This window comes from Chenopodium quinoa, unplaced genomic scaffold (assembly GCF_001683475.1).
Source record: "Chenopodium quinoa cultivar QQ74 unplaced genomic scaffold, ASM168347v1, whole genome shotgun sequence".
NCBI classification, from domain to species: domain Eukaryota; kingdom Viridiplantae; phylum Streptophyta; class Magnoliopsida; order Caryophyllales; family Amaranthaceae; genus Chenopodium; species Chenopodium quinoa.
In genome coordinates, this window is record NW_018745068.1 from 1,982,349 (window position 1) to 2,007,279 (window position 24,931).

Sequence of the window (24,931 nt, forward strand, 5' to 3'; positions counted from 1 at the left end):
ATCTCGGAAGTACTCTCCCCACAGACGGCGCCAAATGTTTTGGGGTTTTTGGAGTCCCTTGGGAGAGTTACAATTCTAAGAATGCGCGTCAACCGTCTGTACCTGCAAAACAACGGAAACTCCGGTTGGGTGGAGTCCCGCCTCTAACGATCAAATTAGAACATTTCCGGATGTATAAAAGTGCGGAATGTAAAGGTTTTTCTCTTTGATTCTGAGAGGATTCTGCAATTAATATTGCTTGGTTTTTGTGGATGTATTTATGAATGTGTAATAAATGAGGATTTTCCTCTATTTATAGTGGAAGGGGATCAGTTCCCCTTTTAGGGTTTAAGCGCCATGTGTCAGCAGAGGATTGGATCTTCTTGGGCCTCTCTGAGGCTGACACGTGTAAGCATGGTATTGGGCCACATGGACATGGTATTTTTACCCTAAATAATAATAACAACAACTTCCACAACAACAATAATTTCCAAGACAACAATCGCCAAGGTGGACGGAACTTTAATGGTGGAGCTAGGAACTCTAGGCAGGGAAATAACAGGGGAGCAAGGCATTTCTATTGCAAGAGGTGTAAGAACGACCATCCTGGAAAGGATTGTGATGGTAATTTGGTTACGTGTCGTGCGTGCAACAAGATAGGACATAGAGAGTATGAATGTTTCTCCAAGGACCCCAATAGAAATAGGTAGGGAAATAATCAAGGTGGGGCTCAACGGAACTTTCAGGGAAGTAACAAGTATTCTGGGAACAAGGGGGCACAATAGAATGCGGCGAAAACCAACAATAGTAATGGAAACAACCAACAGAAAGGTGGAGTTGCAGGAAAGTTGAATGTTATGAGTAGGCATGAGGCTGATTCCACGAAAGATGTCATCACTGGTACCTTTTCTATTAACTCTATTCCTATTAAAGTCTTGTTTGATTCTGGTGCAACTTTTTCTTTCATTTCAAAGGCTATTGTTTCAAAATTAGCAAACTGTTTGAAAACCGTAGATGAGGTAGACTTTCCTATAATTATTCCTACGGGTGGGGTAGTAAAGTGTAACAAGACCTTTAGAGATGTACCTTTAGAAGTCGAAGGAAAAGTGTTTTTTTCAGATTTCATTGAGTTTGGATTGAGTGACTTTGATGTCATTTTGGGAATGGATTGGTTGAGCAAGTACAGCGCAGTGGATTAGTTGTCAATCGTAGAAAGTAAAAATGAGTACAACTGATAATGAGTTGGTGACATATTGGATGCATGGTGAAACCAAGTGCCCAAGGATCATAATTGTGCTAAAATTGGAAAAGTATATTAAGAAGGAGCATCTAGTGTATTTTTATAATGTGAGGAATATGGAACATGAAGAGACAACTAAGGCTAAGGATATAGAAGTAGTAAATAAGTTTCTGGATGTGTTTCCAGAAGAGATTCCTAGAATGCCACCCAAAAGGGCAATTGATTTTACATTAGAGCTAGTTCTAGGAACAACACCAATTTCCAAGGCACCATATCGAATGGCACCTGTGGAAATTAGTGAGTTAAAGGAGCAATTGCAGAATTTATTAGAAAAGAGATATATAAGACCGAGTGCGTCACCTTGGGGAACACCAGTGTTATTTGTGAAGAAGAAAGATAGAAGTATGAGGTTATGTATTGACTATAGGGAATTAAATAAGGTCACCATAAAGAACAAGTACCCATTACCAAGGATTGATGACCTATTTGACCAGTTGAGAGGCCCAATTGTGTTTTCTAAAATTGATTTAAGGTCTGGTTATCATCAACTTAGGATTGCAGATGAAGATATTCCCAAGACTGCATTTAGAACAAGATATGGACATTATGAATTCACAGTCATGCCATTTGGATTGACGAGTGGTCCAACAATCTTTATGGACTTGATGAATAGGGTGTTTCATCCATTTATGGAAAAGTTAGTAGTAGTGTTCATAGATGTTATACTGGTGTACTTGAAGAGTAAAGAAGAACATGTAGAAGGGCAATTTCGCAAACACTAAGGGAAAACAAGCTTTACGCAAAGTTCTCTAAGTGTGAGTTTTGGTTGGAGAAAGTGGCATTTCTAGGTCATTTTGTGTCCAAAGATAGGTAGAAGTAGATCTAGCAAAGATCGAGGCAGTGAAAGGTTGGCCTATGCCAAAGATAGTGTCTGACGTTAGGAGTTTCTTAGGTTTAGCAGGGTATTATAAGCGTTTTGTGAAAGATTTTTCGAAGATTGCTAAACCTATGACCTCTCTAATGAAGAAGGACAAGAAGTTCGAATGGGATGACAAGTGTGAGGAAGCATTCCAACTCTTGAAACAAAATCTAATCATAGCGCTAGTGCTTACACTGCTAGATGATAGTAGTATTTATGATGTATATAGTGACGCATCCAAGAATGGTCTAGGATGTGTACTTATGCAAAATGGAAAAGTGATTGTGTATGCATCAAGACAATTGAAGACTCATGAAGTAAATTACCCTACTCATGACTAAGAACTAGCTGCAATCATTTTTTGCGCTAAAGATTTGGAGCCACTACTTGTATGGAGTGAAATGTAGGATTTACACAGACCATAAGAGTTTAAAATACATTTTCACTCAGAGGGATTTAAACTCACGCCAAAGGAGATGGTTAATATATAAGATGGATTATGACTTAGACATACAATATCATGAGGGGAAAGCAAATGTAGTCGCAGATGCTCTAAGTCGTAAAACCAGTCATGGACTGAATACTTTGATAGTGGCTGATGAGCTATGTAGGGAGATGAGGAAAATGAATCTAGAAGTAGTAAAATGGGGAGTGCCAGCAGGCATACTTGCGGATCTAAGTATTCAACCAACAATATTTGATGAGATAAGGGAAAATCAAGCAGGAGATTAAAGTTGGATAGGATTCATGAGAAAATAAAGCAAGGAAAAGCTACGGATTTCATGATTCATGAAGATGGGAGTTTAAGGTACAAAGGCCGTTGGTGTGTACCACAAAAATGTGAGGAGGTAAAGAGAAAGTTGATGGAAGAGGGTCACAATACACCATACTCTGTACACCAAGGAGGGGACAAGAAATAAAGGATTTGAAAAAGGTGTATTGGTGGCCCAGAATGAAGAATGAAGTTGCGGAATTTGTGGCAAAGTGTCTAACTTGTCAGAAAGTGAAGATAGAACACAAAAGACAGCAAGGAACTGTGCAATCATTGGAAATTCCGGGATGGAAATGGGATTGTATTTCAATGAACTTTGTGACTTGCCTCCCAAAGTCAAAGAGTGGAAATGACACCATTTGGGTAGTGGTGGATAGACTTACAAAATCTGCAGTGTTTATACCAATGAAGGAGACCTGGAAGATGGAAAAACTTGCAAAATCTTACATCAAAAATGTGGTGAGATAACATGGAGTTCCAAAAGATATTATGTCTGACAGAGATTCTAGGTTTCTTTCAAGGTTCTGGAAGAGTATGCAGGAAAACTTTGGTACAACACTTAAGATGAGTACAACATTTGACCCCGCCACAGATGGGCAAACTAAGAGAACTATTCAAACCTTGGAAGACATGTTTAGGGCTTGTGTTATAGATTTCCAAGGGGGATGTGAAGATAGCTTGGACTTAATTGAATTTTCCTATAATTATAGCTACCATGCAAGCATTGGCATGGCTCCATTTGAGGCATTATATGGAAGGAAGTGTCGCAGTCCAATATGTTGGAACAACATAAGTGAAACAATGATTTAAGGGCCTTAAATGACCGAGGATAAAGTTAAAAAGGTAAAGGAGATTCAAGCTAAAATTCAAGCGACGCAAGATCGCCTAAAGAGCTACGCGGATTTGAAGCGTAAGGAGGAGGAATTTGAGGTCGGTGAAAAAGTATTGTTAAAGGTGTCACCAATGAAAGGTGTAATGAGAATTGGAAAGAAAGGAAAGCTTAGCCCAAATTATATTGGTCCATATGAGGTACTGCAAAGGATAGGCACTACTACATTTTTGACCAAATGCAACGGCCTAATAAAGTCTAATGCAACAGTATTCTAATTGCCGTTGCAATAGAGTAGGCTATTGCCACGGATTTAACACTAATGTTCTTAGAGGTATAGCTATTGCCACGGCTGTAAAGAACTGTTGCAATAGCCCAGCTATTTTAACAAAAATGAGAGCTATTGCAACGACATGTGTTGTATCATGAAAATATAGAATGAAGCGTGCATTTCTTCCCTCTATTTTTTTCACCAAATATTTTGAACAACACGTGTAAGAATTTTCTTCCCTCTATTCTCAATTCTCACGTACAGAAGTACATACAGTACCTTTCAATACCCCTTTTTCTCCATTTTCCCCATTGTCAATTTCTCACCATTTTCCCCATCTTCTCAGATCTCATAACTTCAATTCTCCAAAAATACTTCAAATTTTGAGACGAAAATCACGAAAAAAAATACTCCAAAATTGTAAGAGGAAAATAAGCAAAGAAATCACGAAGGCGGCACTCCGACGGTGGTGGCTGAAGGCGGTGGTGGCTGATAGCGGCACAGGCGATCTCAATTTAAACTTGCATGTCCCTTCCTTGAGTTGATTGCTCGAAATTCTCTTCAAGGTATTCAACGAATTATCGTTTTAGGTTAATTAAATTTGAAGTTTTTGCTTTTGTGTTTGAAAATTTGTATTTGATGCCATGGAAGATGAAGTTTCTGCTCTAGTAACTCTTAGAATTAAACGGCTAATGGATTTTGTTTAGCAAAATTGATTTTTTTATTTTATACTTTTTTTGAAACCTAGAAGTACTGAATGTTGATTGTATTGGAGTAGTCTAATGGGGTTTTTTGGGGGAATTTCATATAAATGGATATTAAGAAGATATAATGATTTGGGGTGGCTGATTTGGTTAATGGGGTAAGACTTTATTGATCTAGAAGTACTGAATTTTTCGGGGTGCTGGTTGTTCGTGTAAGTTGTACCCTGTTGTAAGTACAATAGGATGCATTGTTCAGTAAATGCCCGACTTGCATGGTTGTTGTTGCTGTTGCACAACCCCAACAGGGTATTCAAGTACGCATGTCAAGGTCTCTTGTGGTTTTCTGATACATTGCATCAAAATTGAAGTCAAGAGCTCATATATATTACAGTCATGGCAGTACTCTTTTTTGTTGGGGGGGTGGATTGAGGGACTGAAAAAGCATATAATAACATCTCACTCAAGTTTTCAGACACCAATTCACTGTAGCAGTCTTAGACAATTTATTAGTCACTACTGATGTAAATCAAAAGAATTCAGAGAATGCACGAGTAATTATTACCATATATCACTCTTGTTTGGCCCTGACATGAAGTGCTTGGTTATCTATAATCTATATGCTATTAGATTGCTCAAAATAAATTAAGACAACTAATTTTCATACTGAAACTGAAGTTAACTAGCTACTTAGACTCTCAAGTAACGAGTTTTTGCCTTTTTCATACGAACCCCTTAAAGACTCATTTCTAGTTGCTCTTCTAGAGATTGCAGCTCCTCTATGTAGTACCATAACGTACCCACCTGTTCAACAGTTGCACGATCTGATTTCTCCGTGTTCTTTGTTTTACCAATAGCCATCCCCCGTACACTCTCACGAATTGCAGTAGTGACTGAGTTGGACATCCCAACATTTGTCCTGCCCTCCCATTCCTGTAAAAACAAAGAAACATAAATTAAAATACTCAAACGTCATTGAAGCAATGAACTTAGGATGACCACAAAGTCTACAATAATAAATCCCCCTACCATTCTCCATCACTGTTACAGGAGGATTTTAATTAAAACTGATTTTGGCAGGTTAGTTTGTTAAGCTTGTAAATTTTGCAATTTTGTCATTTTTCAGTTAGTTAGACGTGGGAATCTTTTCTGTTAGAGTTTGTGTAGCTGTAATGAAGTGTGCTTAGGCATATTAATACTGCTTGAGTTGTAATTGAAGGTTAAGAAATGAATTACATTGAGCCTATCCTTCTCTCTACCTCTTCTTTCTTCTCCCTCTCTCTCTATTCTGTTACTCCCCTTTTTCCTGCTCTTTCTATTTCTCAAATTCTGGAAACCTATTGAGTTTTGCAAATCAGAGCTCAGATAAGGATTCCTCCCTCATCAGAATGGAAATGAAGTCCCTAAATAAGGGTATATGAACTCTTTGTTTTAGCTACTCTTTTATATATTAATTGAACTACTACACCAAATCATAATTACCCAAATGCCTCTTAAGTTTTCTATTTAAGGTAGACAGTTTTTGTAAATATGGTACTGAGTATCATGTACGCAGTTGCATAATTCAAATTATGGGTTGCCTTCTTAATTCTTACCTGCTAATAAAATAAAATAAATTAATGAATCATAATATAGTACTGAGTATCATGTACGCAGTTGCATGCATCACCTAGCGCCAATAACATACAATATTAGATTTAGACACTTAGCCCCAATAAACCTCATGAGCAGAACATAAGATTAATAATTAGATTCATAATTACATGTGTAAATTTTAGTATGGGCTGTTATATGTCGTGGGCCATGATATTGACTTCAACTGATAAGTATACTCTCTTTGTTTTCTGTAAGCCCCTTTGTGTATGTGTGGGGGGGCTTTTGGACAATCTTAAAAACTAATAGTTCTTTTTGTGGGTTACAATGACTAGTCGGAGAATTGAGCTTCTATGATGCTGCTTTGCTTAATTGATTCCTTTTGTCTCTGATGATTGAGTTCTATTTTTTCAGTTTGAAATATCTACTTCTTCATGTACAGCTCTTTGCTTAGTCGTATGAGTGTATGACATCAAGCTGCCTCTATTCTTGTTATCAAAGTTTTAAGAGTATTGTTTAGAATTGTGGGATTTTGATGTCAAGTTTCTGCATGGTATGATGTTGTTCCTGTGACGTGATGATACTATAAAAACTATTTTTATGTAAACAATGCGTTAGCTTCATCAATGCTGCGTGAAAGCAAACTTCACCAAATAACGGTATTGAATCGATTATAAAGTTTCTTTTGATTTTTGGTGGCTCTTTTGGTCACTGTAAATATTTTGTCATGATTCTTGCTTTACTGTAGACACCTTACCTTATTTCACAATAGGATGTGAAGGCACTTTATATGCTGGCTGAATCTTATATTCTAGTTCTTGTTTAGGGTAAAAATACCCTAAGACACGTGGCCCAATAAAGGCCTGCCACGTGTCAAGCTTGCAACGGTCAGCAAAGGCCCAATCCCTTTGTGACACGTGTCATTGTACCCTAATTGAGGTATAGTTCTCCCCTACTATAAATAGTAAGGGCAGACCTCATTAATGGGGATCGAATCATTTTCCCACAAACCAACAAAACACAAATCCCCTTGCAAACGCTCTCAAATCGAGAAGCATTTATTGTCTTATTTCCACATTTAGAAAGAGACTAACACTAGTAGAAAAATAGAAAAAGCCACCCCACTTTTGCCACCGGTTCTTAAAAACCGGTGTGAAAAATAATGGGGTTGAATTTGGATAATCACTTTTGCCACCGGTACCTGAAAAACCGGTGCCTAATTCTAATTTTTTTTTGAAAAAAAAAGGAGGAAAACAGATTTTCCACCGGTTCAAACCAAACCGGTGGGGAAAGGTGCTTTTACCAGCGGTTCGAACCGGTGGCATTTAAAAAAAAAAAACAAACCCGCCTAATTATACTACCTTCTTTTTCCTTCGTTCAGCACTATTCCATTCATTCGCATTCTCCATATCCCCTGCTTTCCCATGCTGTTCTTCTCGCCTCCATTACTGCAACTTCATCAATTATTCTTCCTCTCTCGTTCTCGCCTACATACGACCCTCACCATTGTTCTCGTCCTTCCTGTCGTCCTCCATTGAAGCACATTCTGGGTTTCTCACCTCCATTGCCGCGCAACTCTTCTCTTTCTCTCCATAACTCTCCTCCATTAAAGCGCATTCTGTCGAGCATTCTTACCTCCATTGAAGCGCATTCTGACTTTCCAACTGCTTTGAGGTATTATTGATTAATTTCGCAATCTAGGGTTAGTCGTTGATTTAGGGTTTTATGTTCTTTGTGGTTTGCTTTAATTAATTTCTGTTCTTTATGTTCAACCTTTGTGTAATGCATCCATATAACAACAATGACAAAAACCAATCAACTGCTTGTTCCTTTGTTGGATGGAAGTTGCCAGCTTACATGTCTGAAAAATTAAATATAAGAATTAATTCAGAAAATCAGAACCAAAACGCAAAAGGTGCATATATTGGATCACTTGGAATGTTGGAGTTATTGTGATGTATGTAAGGCTGTAAGTGTGGTTAGGGTCATAAAACCTTGAATAAATATCACTAATTACAAATAAATGACTGACAAAATCTCTCTCCAAATATACTTCTCTTAATTAAGCCCAGGTCTTTACTGAGTGTTGCGCTCAACACCAGAATGCTTTAGTAGGTTGTTGTTACGTATGTACTTGAGGTCCAAATTACATTCTACTGAGTAAGGCAGGTCTCAATCACGCTTTATCTAGCTCGCTTTGTTTCTGCAGACCTTGTAGAGCGTAGTCAGATCAATAGAACCACTATTCTGAATTGAAATTAGACCTGCTGCTACTGAGAGTACTTCTAAGAAGTTTCTAAGCTTTGTTACTAAGTGTTTCCCTAGTATGGTGACTTAGTTATGTGGAATCACCTTACATCCAGGAACAAAGATTTCCTAGGTTGTTGACCACCAAGCAGCTTCAAGATTTAAAGAGCCAAAGATGTCCACTTGTTGGTATTGCCAATATCACATGTGACATAGGAGGATCCATTGAGTTTGTTAACCAAGCCACCACCATTTACTCACCTTTTTTTAGGTAATATGATCAAAGTTTCTTTTTACAATTTAGGAAATGCAAACATGTAACTTGGTTGCCTCATTTCTTAGTTCACCCTAGTTCTCTTCATCTGTACAGCTGACAAGATGATTAGTTTCTAGGAGATTATTGTATCAAACTGTAAAAAAACTCTGGCAAAATCAGTAGAAATTCAAATAAACCTGGAGGCCATATAGGATTGAAATCCTTGGTGTAGTGTAAATAGTAAGTAGGCTGTAGATTAGACTTGTAGATGTAGACTTCCCTATATCAGTTGACTGAAATTGGGCTCATGTTATAAAATTTATTGTCTGCAGGTTTGATCCACTGACAGAATCATACCATTATGACATGGAGGGTACTGGTGTAATATGCTCAGCGGTCGACATCCTCCCTACTGAGTTTGCCAAAGAGGTATGCTATATGTTGTAAAGATAGATTTTTTTTTTGGCATTTTATAGCTTGTTTAAGAGATGTTGATGTTGGGTTATTCTGGGTTGGAAAATGGTTATTCTGGGTTATTTTGGCATTTTATAGCTTGTTTAAGAGAATCTGCTTCAGAGTCAGCTTCTGAATCTTTTGTGTCTTCTGTCAATAGATTATCTGTTACCCTATTTTACATGGTTCCCCTTTTCCAAATTTGGGTTACATCATAATATGATATGAACATCTTTTTTTCTTCTTTGTTTTCATATTTTGAAGTGAATTGTCCCAGAATCTGCCAGAACATCATAATATATCAACTCACTCTTTTCAACAGTAATATAAACAGTAGCATTATTTTATAGGCAATTGAGAGTGACGTGTGATTAAGGAGAGAGACCGAAACAGGTGATTGATGACAAGAGTTAAAGAGTGAGTGAAAATGAGGACCTGGTTAGTTGGTTTGTTGCAGACTTGAGGTGGCTGTGTGGCATTTCTGCATCAATGAGGTGGTTATTTGAGACTGATCACAGTGGAGGGGCTTTGGTGATGGCCATGGAAGGTGGTGGGATGAGCTCAATGGGGGTGAGGCGTAAAAAACAAAAAAGGAAGTTTAAAAGTCACTAGGAACCAATTTAGGAATATACCCACCAAAGGATCGATTGTTATCAGTTAACTAAAAGGCAGGACAGATTTGAAATTACCAAAGGTAGAATTATTAATATCAAACTCCTTATATTTTAAAAGTCACTAGGAACCAATAAGGCCTATATCACTACATGTATGCCCATTTTCTATATTTTTTATTATCAAAATAGCTAATTCTTCCTCTTAACATGTCATTATTACCTAGTTATAGGCATCTTAGGCTTGAAATCACATTAAAAGAGCAAGTCAAGTGTTTTAAGACGCAATTTCATTCAAAATGGCCGAAATAAGCCCTATATCACTACATGTATGCCTATTTTCTATATTTTTGATCAAAATAGCTAATTCTTCCTCTTCACATGTCATTTTTACCTAGTTAGAGGCAGATAAGGCTTGAAATCACATTAAAAGAGCATTTGAATGGTTTTGGGACGCAATTGCATTCAAAATGGTCGAAATAAGGCCTATATCACTACATGTATGCCTATTTTCTATGTTTTTGATCAAAATAGCTCATTCTTCCTCTTAACATGTCATTATTACCTATTTAGAGGCATCTAAGGCTTGAAATCACATTAAAAGAGCAAGTCAAGTGTTTTAAGACGCATTTTCAACCTAAATAGCCCGAATAAAGCCTATATCACTACTTGTATGCCTATTTTCTATATTTTTGATCAAATTAGCTCATTCTTCCTCTTAACATGTCATTATTACCTAGTTAGAGGCATCTAAGGCTTGAAATCACATTAAAAGAGCATTTGAATGGTTTTGGGACGCAATTTCATTCAAAATGGCCGAAATAAGGCCTATATCACTACTTGTATGCCTATTTTCTATATTTTTGATCAAAATAGCTCTATCTTCCTCTTAAAATTTCATTTTTACTTATTTAGAGACAGCTAAGGCTTGAAATCACATTAAAAGAGCATTTGAATGGTTTTGGGACGCAATTTCAATCAAAATGGCCGAAATAAGGCCTATATCACTACATGTATGCCTATTTTCTATATTTTTGATCAAAATGGCTCATTCTTCCTCTTAACATGTCATTTTTACCTAGTTAGAGGCATCTAAGGCTTGAAATCACATTAAAAGAGCATTTGATGATTTTGGGACGCAATTTCATTCAAAATGGCCGAAATACGGCCTATATCACTACATGTATGCCTATTTTCTATATTTTTGATTAAAATGGCTCATTCTTCCTCTTAACATGTCATTATTACCTAGTTAGAGGCAGCTAAGGCTTGAAATCACATTAAAAGAGCAAGTCAAGTGTTTTAAGACGCATTTTCAACCTAAATGGCCCGAATAAAGCCTATATCACTACTTGTTTGCCTATTTTCTATATTTTTGATCAAATTAGCTCATTCTTCCTCTTAACATGTCATTATTACCTAGTTAGAGGCACCTAAGGCTTGAAATCACATTAAAAGAGCAAGTCAAGTGTTTTAAGACGCAATTTCATTCAAAATGGCCGAAATAAGCCCTATATCACTACATGTATGCCTATTTTCTATATTTTTTATAAAAATAGCTAATTCTTCCTCTTAACATGTCATTTTTACCTAGTTAGAGGCAGATAAGGCTTGAAATCACATTAAAAGAGCATTTGAATGGTTTTGGGACGCAATTTCATTCAAAATGGCCGAAATAAGGCCTATATCACTACATGTATGCCTATTTTCTATGTTTTTGATCAAAATAGCTCATTATTCCTCTTAACATGTCATTATTACCTAGTTAGAGGCATCTAAGGCTTGAAATAACATTAAAAGAGCAAGTCAAGTGTTTTAAGACACAATTTCATTCAAAATGGCCGAAATAAGGCCTATATCACTATATGTATGCGTTATTCTTTAGCAATGTATGTAGGTATTAATTACTTACTAACTTATGTTTTTTATTTTTAATTTTTTTATAGATTCATATGTGAATTGAAGCACAAGTTTAGCTTGAAGACTACAAATTTAGCTTAATTGTGGTATGAATTAAGAACTTAGTCTATGTTTCTTTTTCTTGATTCATGATGAAAGTTTTCTCATGCCATTACAACTTGTGTATTGTTTAATGACAAATAAATACCATAATATATAAATTCTTGCATCATCATATGCCTAGATACCCGTTCAAGGCTTTCTCATTAGGAGAAAGTCTTGAATAGTCCCCGGTTGGGACTGTTCTTGAACGTTTGCTCTCACTTAGGTGGTGAATGTATGTCTTCTTTTTTCGATTTTAAGGAACATCTTGGCTTAACATTTTCTCGATCACCATGTTCTCTGGGTACATATGTGGGTAAGTTATTACCTACATCGTGTACTTGGAGAACTGGGGGGAAATGCTGCCGGATTTTCCTTAAAATTGGAAAGTCGACATACATTCACTAGTGAGAGTAAACGTTCAAGGATGGGTTAGGTTGGAGCGATAAGGACCCTTTGGAAGCATATATGCATTATTGTATCTATATGAATGTTATATGCATGGTGTGTGTTTGAATTTGATTTACATATATAATAGATGTAGCAATTATACATTATTCGTAATATGTTGCCATGTTTAGAGGCAATTTACTTAATGGAGAAGGGTCGTGGCTGGATGTATGGTAGACGTGATACATTGGAATTCTTTGACGGGGTTCAAGAGTTTTGTGAGAGGGCTTCATCTTATCAACGCAGAATGGGTTTCGATTGCCTCTATTGTCCTTGTGTTGATTGTAATAATGTGAAGGTGGTTACTAGTGTTGATATCATTAGAGATCATGTAGTTTGTCGTGGGTTTAGGCTTAAATACCATGTGTGGATTTGGCACGGTGAAGAAGGAGAGTACACTGGGAATGTTATTGGGAATGATGTGTGTGATGATAGAAGCAATGATATTCGTGTGGACGAGGAATACAAGAATGATGAATTTATTGTTGATAATGGTGATGAGGATGGATTTGATGATGATCAGGTGGATGAGGTGGAGGATGAAGGGGAGAATGAAATGATGCGTGGTGTTGAAGGTGACGTGTTTGAGTCGCTATCGGAGGCTTCTAAAAAGCCTTTGTATCCTAGGTGCAAAAAATACTCCAAACTATCAGCTGTTGCGCACAACAAGATAACGGGGTTGATTGCGGACTATACGTGATGAGATTCATGTTGGACATAATGACTCATTGCACAGACTTACAACAGCTTGATGAGGTATGCCATTGACTTAGTTAATTTGCTTTTGTGGTGTGTTTTGATAAGAGAAAACCCTTGAAACTGCGTCTTAAAACCCTTTAATTCCTCTTTTAATGTGGTTTCAAGCCTTAGCTGCCTCTAACTAAGTAAAAATGACATATTAAGAGGAAGAATGAGCTATTTTGATCAAAAACATAGAAAATAGGCATACATGTAGTGATATTGGCCTTATTTCGGCCATTTTGAATGAAATTGCGTCCCAAAACCATTCAAATGCTCTATTAATGTTATTTCAAGCCTTAGATGCCTCTAACTAGGTAATAATGACATGTTAAGAGTAAGAATGAGCTATTTTGATCAAAAACATAGAAAATAGGCATACATATAGTGATATATACCTTATTTCAGCCATTTTGAATGAAATTGCGTGATAAAACACTTGACTTGCTCTTTTAATGTGATTTCAAGCCTTAGCTGCCTCAAACTAGGTAAACATGACATGTTAAGAGGAAGAATGAGCCATTTTGATCAAAAATATAGAAAATACGCATACATGTAGTGATATAGGCCTTATTTCGGCCATTTTGAATGAAATTGCGTCCCAAAACCATTCAAATGCTCTTTTAATGTGATTTCAAGCCTTAGATGCCTCTAACTAGATAAAAATGACATTTTAAGAGGAATAACGAGCTATTTTGATCAAAAACATAGAAAATAGGCATACATGTAGTGATATAGGCCTTATTTCGGCCAGTTTGAATGAAATTGCATCTTAAAACACTTGACTTGCTCTTTTAATGTGATTTCAAGCCTTAGATGCCTCTAACTAGGTAATAATGACATGTTAAGAGGAAGAATGACCAATTTTGATTAAAAATATAGAAAATAGGCATACAAGTAGTGATATAGGCTTTATTCAGGTCATTTTGGTTGAAAATGCGTCTTAAAACACTTGACTTGCTCTTTTAATGTGATTTCAAGCCTTAGCTGCCTCTAAATAGGTAATAATGACATGTTAATAGGAAGAATGAGCCATTATGATCGAAAATATAGAAAATAGGCATACATGTAGTGATATAGGCTTTATTTCGGCCACTTTGAATAAAATTGCGTCCCAAAACCATTCAATTGCTCTTTTAATGTGATTTCAAGCCTTAGCTGCCTCTAACTAAGTAAAAATGACATGATAAGAGGAAGAATGAGCTATTTTGATCAAAAATATAGAAAATAGGCATACAAGTAGTGATATAGGCCTTATTTCGGCCATTTTGAATGAAATTGCGTCCCAAAACCATTCAAATTCTCTTTTAATGTGATTTCAAGCCTTAGATGCCTCTAACTAGATAAAAATGACATATTAAGAGGAATAACGAGGAATTTTGATAAAAAAAAACATAGAAAATAGGCATACATGTAGTGATATAGGCCTTATTTCGGCCAGTTTGAATGAAATTGCGTCTTAAAACACTTGACTTGCTCTTTTAATATGATTTTAAGCCTTAGCTGCCTCTAACTAGGTAATAATGAAATGTTAAGAGGAAGAATCATCAATTTTGATTAAAAATATAGAAAATAGGCATACAAGTAGTGATATAGGCTTTATTCAGGTCATTTAGGTTGAAAATGCGTCTTAAAACAATTGACTTGCTTTTTAAATGTGATTTCAAGCCTTAGCTGCTTCGAACTAGGTAATAATGACATTTTAATAGGAAGAATGAGCCATTTTGATCAAAAATATAGAAAATAGGCATACATGTGGTGATATAGGCCTTATTTCGGCCACTTTGAATGAAATTGCGTCCCAAAACCATTCAATTGCTCTTTTAATGTGATTTCAAGCCTTAGCTGCCTCTAACTAAGTAAAAATGACATGTTTAGAGGAAGAATGAGCTATTTTGATCAAAAATATAAAAAATAGGCATACAAGTAGTGATATAGGCCTTATTTCGGTCATTTTGAATGAAATTGCGTCTCAAAACCATTCAAATGCTCTTTTAATGTGATTTCAAGCCTTAGATGCCTCTAACTAGGTAAAAATGACATATTAAGAGGAATAACGAGCTATTTTGAAAAAAAAACATAGAAAATAAGCATACATGTAGTGATATAGGCCTTATTTCGGCCAGTTTGAATGAAATTGCGTCTTAAAACACTTGACTTGCTCTTTTAATGTGATTTCAAGCCTTATCTGCCTCTAAGTAGGTACTAATGACATGTTAAGAGGAAGAATGAGCCATTTTGATCAAAAATATAGAAAATAGGCATACAAGTAGTGATGTAGGCTTTATTCGGGCCATTTAGGATGAAAATGCGGCTTAAAACATTTGACTTGCTCTTTTAATGTGAATTCAAACCTTAGATGCCTCTAACTAGGTAATAATGACATGTTAAGAGGAAGAATGAGCCATTTTGATCAAAAATATAGAAAATAGGCGTACATGTAGTGATATAGGCCTTATTTCGGCCATTGTGAATGAAATTGCGTCCCAAAACCATTCAAATGCTCTTTTAATGTGATTTAAAGCCTTAGATTCCTCTAACTAAGTAAAAATGATATGTTAAGAGGAAGAATGAGCTATGTTGATCAAAAATATAGAAAATAGGCATACAAGTAGTGATATAGGCCTTATTTCGGCCATTTTGAATGAAATTGCGTCCCAAAACCATTCAAATGCTCTTTTAATGTGATTTCAAGCCTTAGATGCCTCTAACTAGGTAAAAATGACATATTCTTTTGATAAAAAACATAGAAAATAGGCATACATGTAGTGATATAGGCCTTATTTCGGCCAGTTTGAATGAAATTGCGTCTTAAAACACTTGACTTGCTCTTTTAATGTGATTTCAAGCCTTAGTTGCCTCTAACTAGGTAATAATGACATGTTAAGAGGAAGAATGATCCATTTTGATTAAAAATATAGAAAATAGGCATACAAGTAGTGATATAGGCTTTATTCAGGTCATTTAGGTTGAAAATGCGTCTTAAAACACTTGACTTGCTCTTTTAATGTGATTTCAAGCCTTAGCTGCCTCTAACTAAGTAATAATGACATGTTAATAGGAAAAATGAGCCATTTTGATCAAAAATATAGAAAATAGGCATACATGTAGTGATATAGGCTTTATTTCGGCCACTTTGAATGAAATTGCGTCCCAAAACCATTCAATTGCTCTTTTAATGTGATTTCAAGCCTTAGCTGCCTCTAACTAAGTGAAAATGACATGTTAAGAGGAAGAATGAGCTATTATGATAAAAAAATATAGAAAATAGGCATACAAGTAGTGATATAGGCCTTATTTCGGCCATTTTGAATGAAATTGCGTCCCAAAATCATTCAAATGCTCTTTTAATGTGATTTCAAGCCTTAGATGCCTCTAACTAGTTAAAAATGACATATTAAGAGGAATAACGAGCTATTTTGATAAAAAAAACATAGAAAATAGGCATACATGTAGTGATATAAGCCTTATTTCGGCCAGTTTGAATGAAATTGCGTCTTAAAACACTTGACTTGCTCTTTTAATGTGATTTCAAGCCTTAGCTGCCTCTAACTAGGTAATAATGACATGTTAAGAGGAAGAATGAGCCCTTTTGATTAAAAATATAGAAAATAGGCATACAAGTAGTGATATAGGCTTTATTCAGGTCATTTAGGTTGAAAATGCGTCTTAAAACAATTGACATGCTCTTTTAATGTGACTTCAAGCCTTATCTGCCTCGAACTAGGTAATAATGACATGTTAATAGGAAGAATGAGTCATTTTGATCAAAAATATAGAAAATAGGCATACATGTAGTGATATAGGCCTTATTTCGGCCACTTTGAATGAAATTGCGTCCCAAAACCATTCAATTGCTCTTTTAATGTGATTTCAAGCCTTAGCTGCCTCTAACTACGTAAAAATGACATGTTAAGAGGAAGAATGAGCTATTTTGATCAAAAATATAGAAAATAGGCATACAAGTAGTGATATAGGCCTTATTTCGGCCATTTTGAATGTAATTGCGTCCCAAAACCATTCAAATGCTCTTTTAATGTGATTTCAAGCCTTAGATGCCTCTAACTAGGTAAAAATGACATATTAAGAGGAATAATGAGCTATTTTGATAAAAAAACATAGAAAATAGGCATACATGTAGTGATATAGGCCTTATTTCGGCCATTGTGAATGAAATTGCGTCCCAAAACCATTCAAATGCTCTTTTAATGTGATTTCAAGCCTTAGCTGCCTCTAAATAAGTAAAAATAACATGTTAAGAGGAAGAATGAGCTATTTTGATCAAAAATATAGAAAATAGGCATACAAGTAGTGATATAGGCCTTATTTCGGCCATTTTGAATGAAATTGTGTCCCAAAACCATTCAAATGCTCTTTTAATGTGATTTCAAAACTTAGGTGCCTCTAACTAGGTAGTAATGACATGTTAAGAGGAAGAATGAGCTAATTTGATCAAAAATATAGAAAATAGGCATACAAGTAGTGATATAGGCCTTATTCGGGCCCTTTTGGTTGAAAATGCGTCTTAAAATACTTGACTTGTTCTTTTAATGTGATTTCAAGCTTTAGCTGCCTCTAACTAGGTAATATTGACATGTTATGAGGAAGAATGATCTAATTTGATTATAAATGTAGAAAATAGGTGAAGTAGTAGTCATATAGGCCTATGTATTAAATTTTTGCCTAACTTAAATTGTAAATGTATTTTTACATACATAACCTAAGTAATTAATTCTAGCTAACATCATTTTTGTTTAACCAAGTTTTGCAAGGTGCAGAAAGGAGGTCCATTGATGAGCAAAGAGCTGAATGAAGTTCGAGATATTTTAGCGTCTTTCATTACATATAATTTAATTTGAACTTGTAAACTTGTACATTAATTATTAGTATAGTTTGTAAATATAACACCTTTTAATTAATGAGTTGTAAAAGCTATATGACATTTCATTGTATCGCATTTACGGTTATTAATTAATATTTATGTATTGTTGTCATTATTCCAATGTAATAATTATCATATTATTAGTATTTTTAATAATAATAATAATAATACGGGTAATTATTTGGGGTATTATTACTGTTATTATAATATATTTTAATGGCAGATTTAATACAGGATGTGCAGGTTTTTAATTATTTTTAATTATAAATTTTTTTTATAAAAAAAACAGGTTTTGCCACCGGTTTTTTCAATGAACCGGCGCCCAAAATTAATTTAAAAACTGGCGCGCTTACTTTTGCCACCGGTTCACTGTGAAAACCGGTGGGGAATGTTTAAGTTTAGCCAGCGGTTCAATTGAAAACCGGTGGCAAAAGTGCTTAGCTAAAACCCAAATCAGCAGCTTTTGCCACCGGTTCACTTCAAAACCGGTGGGGAAAGTACTTTTTGCCACCGGTTTTAAACCGGTGGCTTATCTTTGACGGTTTTCCACCCCCCAAATCAAGAACGGTTCAAAACCGGTGGGGAATGGGGGGTTTGAACCGGTGGGGATTGGGGTTTTTCGTCTAGTGTAACTTAATCTTCGGAGGCGGAACACCCCAGCCCCAGCCGGAGTGTTCCGTTATTTGTGCAGGTACAGGCGAAGGAAGGAGCATACTAGGAAATTGTAACTCTTCCGTAGGACACATAAAAAACCCCCAAACATCTGGCGTCGTCTGTGCGAAGAGTACTTTCTAGATGACTTCAGAACCGGTACAGCCGGGTAAAAGTAGTCAACCTGCAGGTGAGGCTGAGGTCCACTCGGACCAAGACACAGCCGACAATCATGAGATTAAAACCTACACAGCAGCCGATGGTTCCTTCAGAACCAAGCACACTCGTTCCAAAGACAAGAGGGAACGAGCAGAGCAGCAGGCAGGCCCAAATCATCCTACCAGGGGACCGCTTGGGTTGACTCCTGCTTCAGAGAGAGCCACCCCAGTCTCCAGAGATGAACTCATGAACATGATGATGAGCTTCAAAGGAGAGATCAAAGGCCTTCTGGATAATATAGCCGGCCCCCGTAAGGGTCAGGCGGAAGAAAGGTGTCTTGGGAAAAAGACGGCCAAAACAGTAAAGGGTAGAGCATCTACCCCGCATCCAAAGTCAAATATGCCGGCTAGGCCCTTTGATTTCTCAAAGATGCACACTCCCATAGATGGAGTCAGAAAGCCCGTCCGGCACATTCAGCCGGATGGAACCAAGAAAGTCTATTCTGATGCCCGGACGCTCATTCAGGATAAAAAGACTCAACAACGCTCCGAGTCAGCATCAACGTCAACCTTTCGAGACAGCTTCAATGCCACATCAGGGAGGCACTCGAGAACAAACAATGACAGTCGGACGAGCGAAGTTTCCGCTCGATCCGGCCCTCATATGATCCAACCGGCATTGCATGGAACACCATACACGCCTTTTGGATCTCCAGCCGGGTCTTTTCGGGGGGCAGCAGCAGCCGCCTCTCCAGCCTATGGACTGGCAGCTCCGGCTGCTCAACCTTGGGGAACAGCCAACGGCGTTTTCCAGGGAAATCACTGAGATGACCCAGCCGGCTAAGATCAAAAACGTGTTGGTAGGTGCCTATGACGGTACCACCAACCCGGAAGATCACCTCATGGCATACACCAACCTGATGTATTTGCAGGGTTTGGATGACGCCTCATGGTGCAGGTGCTTCCCGGCAACGTTGAAAGCGATTGCTCAACGTTGGTTTGGTAACCTCCCAGCCGGATGCATCAATAATTTCAGGACCTTGGCCTACTGGTTTACGTCCAACTTTTCTATGAACATCCCTGCCAAGAAAACGAGCCTTGATCTAGGGGCAATCCAGCAGGGAGATAAAGAGGGGCTCCGGTCATATGTCAGGCGGTTTAACCTGATGAGGATCCAAATCCATGGATTGTCTGATGACGTTGCCTATACTGATTTCTTTAAAGGCTTAAAAGACGGATCAACTTTTAAGTTTGACTTGGTTAGGAAGAAGGTCTCTACTCTTCACGAGGCGCTCATGAAGGCGGAGGCCTACATTCAGGCAATGGAATTGTGTGCTGTGAAACTTCCAACGATTTACAAAAGATCCGATAAAAAAGAGAATCGGCCTACCCAGTCGGCCAAAAAGGAAGACAAGAGAAAGGGGGTATGGGCAGCAGACTCATCCGGACAACCTTTCCAGAAAAGAAAGAGGTCGGATCCGTATGTGCCAAAGTACGAGTTCAACAAGGATTGTGCCTCCATTCTCAACGAAGTAAAGGACCGGTTGAATCTTGAAAAACCGGCTCCTATGAAGAGTCCCTTAAGCGCCCGGGATAAGAGTAAATATTGCCTTTTTCATGAGGAAATTGGCCATGACACTGAGGGTTGCTTTAGCCTCAAGCGGCTCTTTGACCGGCTGGCTGATGAGGGGGCTCTCAAATCATACCTTTCCAAGTCAAAGGGTGCTCCCAAACAAGTTAAAGGACCACCCCCAAAGAAGCCGGCTACTCAATCGGATACGGATGAGGAACCCATCCTGACCATAGCCGGTGGATTTGCGGGAGGTGGGCCTACCATCCGGGACACAAAAGATAACATTCGGAAACTGGTCAACTCAGTGGATGAGGGCCAGTCGTCTGAATATTCATTTCCGGAAGTTAACATCTCCGAGAAAGATAGAGGGGAGGTCAGGCGGCCTCATGATGACCCAATAGTCATCGAGTGCAAAATCGCCAATCAAAGAGTTAGCCGGATCTTGATTGATACCGGGAGCTCATCCGACCTCATAAGCTACCGGTGCTTGGAAAAACTCAAGTATAAGCCCAGTAGCATGCATCCGGCCTCATACCCTCTTGTAGGTTTTGGGGGAGGAGTAGTACATCCGGTGGGCATGATTGATCTACCCATCCTGTTCGGAGAAAAGGGAAGGGGCCGGCACATGGTTGTCAAGTTTCTTGTTGTAGGAGAGCTGGCTGCCTATAACTTGATTATTGGCCGCCCAACCCTTAACATCTCAAAGGCTGTCATCATCCCATCTCTAATGTTGATTAAGTTTGAAAGGGATGATGGCACAGTCGGTTCCTTGAGTGGGGACCAAAAGATGGCGAGAGAGTGTTACCTCTCGGACATCAAACCAACGCTTGACACAGACGGTCAAGAAAAAGAAATAGTTGAACTTGACGACTGTGATCAAAGCTTACCGGCTACTAAGCCAGCCGGTAAAAAGAGGAAGGCGGACCAACTGGCGCCTGTAAAGGAGAAACAATATCAATCACTGTCCGGGGAGAGGCCAGACGTCCTTCGCCCCCAGCCGGCTGGAGAAATAATTGACATTGTCCTTGAAGACAGCCGGCCAGACAGAACCGTCAAGATTGGAACGGTTGCGTTTGAAAGTTTAGGATCAGATTTGCTCCTTTTGCTAAAGGAGTTCAAAGATGTGTTTGCCTTTGAAGTAGAAGAGATGCCGGGTGTAAGTCCGGATCTTGCTGTTCATAAACTCGTTGTGGATCCTAAGAAGAAGCCGGTTAGGCAAAAGAAAAGGAACCATGGCGAGGAAAGGTCCCAGGCGGCAGCAACCGAGGTAAAAAAAATCTTAGATGATGGGTTCATCCGGCAATGTTACTACCCTGATTGGGTAGCCAATGTCGTCCTTGTGAAAAAGCAGAATGGAACCTGGCGGATGTGTGTAGATTACACGGACTTGAACAGAGCTTGTCCAAAAGATAGCTACCTGATAGGCATGTCGCGTACCTAGCAAAAATAACCTAACAAGACCACTACTATGTAGATAGGCAAGTAAGGATCGAATCCCAAGAGACTATGGTTTAACTAATTAAACAGACTCAAGTTAATACTAAGCAAGTATCAAACAATGGTGGAATAAACTAAAAACTAATGTATGGAAAACTTAGAATAAATCAAACGAATATAATAAATTAATAAACTAAAACATCCAAGATCAAGCATCACCACGAATACAATTAATGCAATAGTCGTTCTACCCCTAACATATAATTCAATTGATAAACAAGGAAAAGCAATCCCTAAATGGTACCAATGGTCTCTCCCGAGTTATCAATGGCTTCCCTAATCACAATCAAGCCTACTTCCGTGGAATCATGTAAATTGAAGACCTTGAGCACATTACTTTAACTTCCTAATAATCCATTCAACTACTCTCGTGATGAACTTCAAATCCTTAATTGATTTATTCAAACCCGTTAAAACCCAACTCTCGTTGCAATTAAAATAATGATTAATAACAATACTAATTATCCCTAATCTAGTATTGTCATGAGCACAATCAATTAAGCATATCAATTGCAATTATCATTAGAGAATTTAAAGAATTAAATCATGCATTAACCATATTCGGGTTCCGCTAGGTCTTGGAATAGAGAAACTACTCACACATATTCATGAATTCAAGAATGATATTCAATAAAGAAAACATAATTAACAATAAAAAAATAAGAGAACTGAGAGAAGAAATCAATACTTGGAATTAATTATGAAATCTTGAATCTTGAAAGCAAAGCCCTATGAAAATAATAATAGAAGAACGTAATACCAAAAACTCTAAATTAATGTATGTAAAGTGATCAATAAAAAAAACTATCTAAAACCTATTTTTAAGCTAGGAAAATAGTAATAGACTCCTCTTAGGATTTGGTTTCTTAAAACCCCAAAATTAGGCCCAATTTCGTCACTAGATCAGGGGGCCGCAGCTAGGCTGCGGTGTAGGATCGCGAGCCGCAGGCAGGCTGCGGAGTAGTCTGTTTCGTGTTGCATCCTTAAGCGTTTGTGAAGTACACCGCAAGTGAGCTGCGGTATGGATCTGTAAACCGCGAGCAAGCTGCGGAGTGAACTGTCCTCTATTGCTTATTGCTCTTTTGTGAAGTAAGTCGCAAGTGAGCTGCGGTAAAATCTCTAAATTACCTCGTCAATCCTGAAATACATCAAAAACAACGAAGCTACCCAAGAAAGCATGAAATCATCAAGACTAAACCAAATCAAACACGAATAAACCAAAAGCTCCTAAACTAAACTCAAAAAGAGGACCAAAAAGACTCCAAAAATATGCACAAAACACGACTTATCAAACTCCCCCAAGCTAAACCAATGCTTGTCCTCAAGCATTTGACCATGATTCACAAAGGAGGAACAAGACAACTTCTCAAATCATCATAATGTGCCATCATTTAAAATCGAGAGGAAAGCAAAAATTAGAATCAATGTACATAAAACCACCATAGACCTCTCATATTTGGAATCGAAAAACATCTTACCACACATCTCCCCATACCAACTCACACAAACATGAATAGCTCTCACCTTAGTTGTGAAAAACAAAAACAATAAACGCTCATGTGTTTATGGGGTGAAATATGATATCAGTCAACCTAAGCATAGAATGCATGTCAACTTCACATGAATTGTCCTCTTTAGGCTTGCAATGTGACTTTCTCCACTTCTAATGATTGATGCAATTACGAAAATCATGAAATCCATAAAGGGTAAGCTTGGTAAACAAGGGTTGGACGACGTTATTTGGGAATGTGGTGCTCAAAATATAACAAATCCTAATCCCACTACACATTCAAATGTCGGGTTCAAACCAACCTTATTTCCTCCAACTTCATACAAAATAAGCATAGCCCCTTATTTCTTTCTTTTTCCTTCTCTTTTTTTCTTTTCTTTTTCTCTCCCTTTTTTTTCATTCATTTTTTTTTCTTTTGCAAAAAGAAAGGGATTCCTAGCAAATTAGGAATTAGGAAGACTTTGAACTCTTTAATTCGAGGTACGGGTGTATGCAAGTTCAACACCCTTTTTTTTTTTTTCTTTCTTTCTTTTCTTTTCTCTTCTTCCTTCCTTCCTTCTAATAAATCAATTCCCTTCTTTCTCTTTTTCTTTTTTCTTTTTCAATTTTTTTTTTCATTTTTTTTTTTCTTTTTTTTTCATATATCACTCATAGGGCTTTAAAAAGTGTAATGCTCCTTCAAAGTAAACCTAGGAAAATAGCTCTATGGCTTTAAACGTAGGGTATCAAGAAGGGGTTAAAACACAGCTCAAATTGGCTCAAACTACGGGTGAATGAAAAATAAAATAAAAAAATAATAAAATTATGTAGGCCTAGAATGTGGAGGTTCTATTATCTACAAGGAAATCTCAATCATTTTTTCGCAACATGCATCATTCAAGTCTCAAACAGTCAAAGAGCAAGACTGAGAATTCAATTATGTGAAGGACAACTAATCACACATGAAGAAACACGACTGAGATAGAGTGCAATCAGTCAAATATGGCTCAAAAATCTCACCGGGTACACAAACTATTCACATAAGTAGAGCGGGGAGACCATCCTGGCCACAAACCAACTCAATTCCAAGCAAATCAGTGAATGGGTTTTCGAAATTTTTTTTCACAAAGCACACATGTATGATCATTATCATAGAAGCATAAGCGTGTAATGGCTATCAAAGACACTAATAAAAAAAAAAAAAAACTAACCACGTACTAAAAAGAGAACTAATATATACATGGTGAAAAAATGAATCCTCCCCCTCACTTAAGACTAGCAATGTCCACAGTGCAACATCAAGGCATAAGAAGATAAGTAAAGGAGAGGGAACTCACAAACCCTCACTAACGAGGGGGAACGGAAGGGTGCGAAAACCCTTGTGACTGCAACCAAGTTATAAGAGTAGCAAAATTTTTCGATAAGGAAGCCAAGTCATTCTTCATCGCCTTACTGTCATTTTTTAATTCATCAATGGAAGCTTGTAATGTAGCAAGTGTAGGTGAACGTGAAGATGATATAACATCTACTGCCGAAGGAGAGGGTAGTACGGGTGGTACTAGAGACAGTGAAACTTGCCTTCTTGGTGAGGAATGAGTGAAGGACCAATTATTCTTATCTT

The 24,931-nt window shown here is 37.4% G+C and overlaps 1 long non-coding RNA gene across 2 annotated transcripts; it reads left to right on the forward strand.

Moving 5' to 3' along the window:
* Positions 1–4,187: 4,187 nt before the first annotated feature.
* LOC110709512 lies at positions 4,188–18,111 on the forward strand. Of its 2 annotated transcripts, none has more exons than XR_002508966.1 (5): positions 4,188–4,576; positions 9,140–9,236; positions 11,818–11,877; positions 12,846–13,078; positions 17,824–18,111. It is a non-coding gene; the product is annotated as an uncharacterized LOC110709512 (long non-coding RNA). The 2 variants fall into 2 exon arrangements; XR_002508967.1 differs by lacking the exon at positions 4,188–4,576 and adding an exon at positions 7,399–7,978.
* The last annotated feature ends 6,820 nt before the right edge of the window (positions 18,112–24,931 follow it).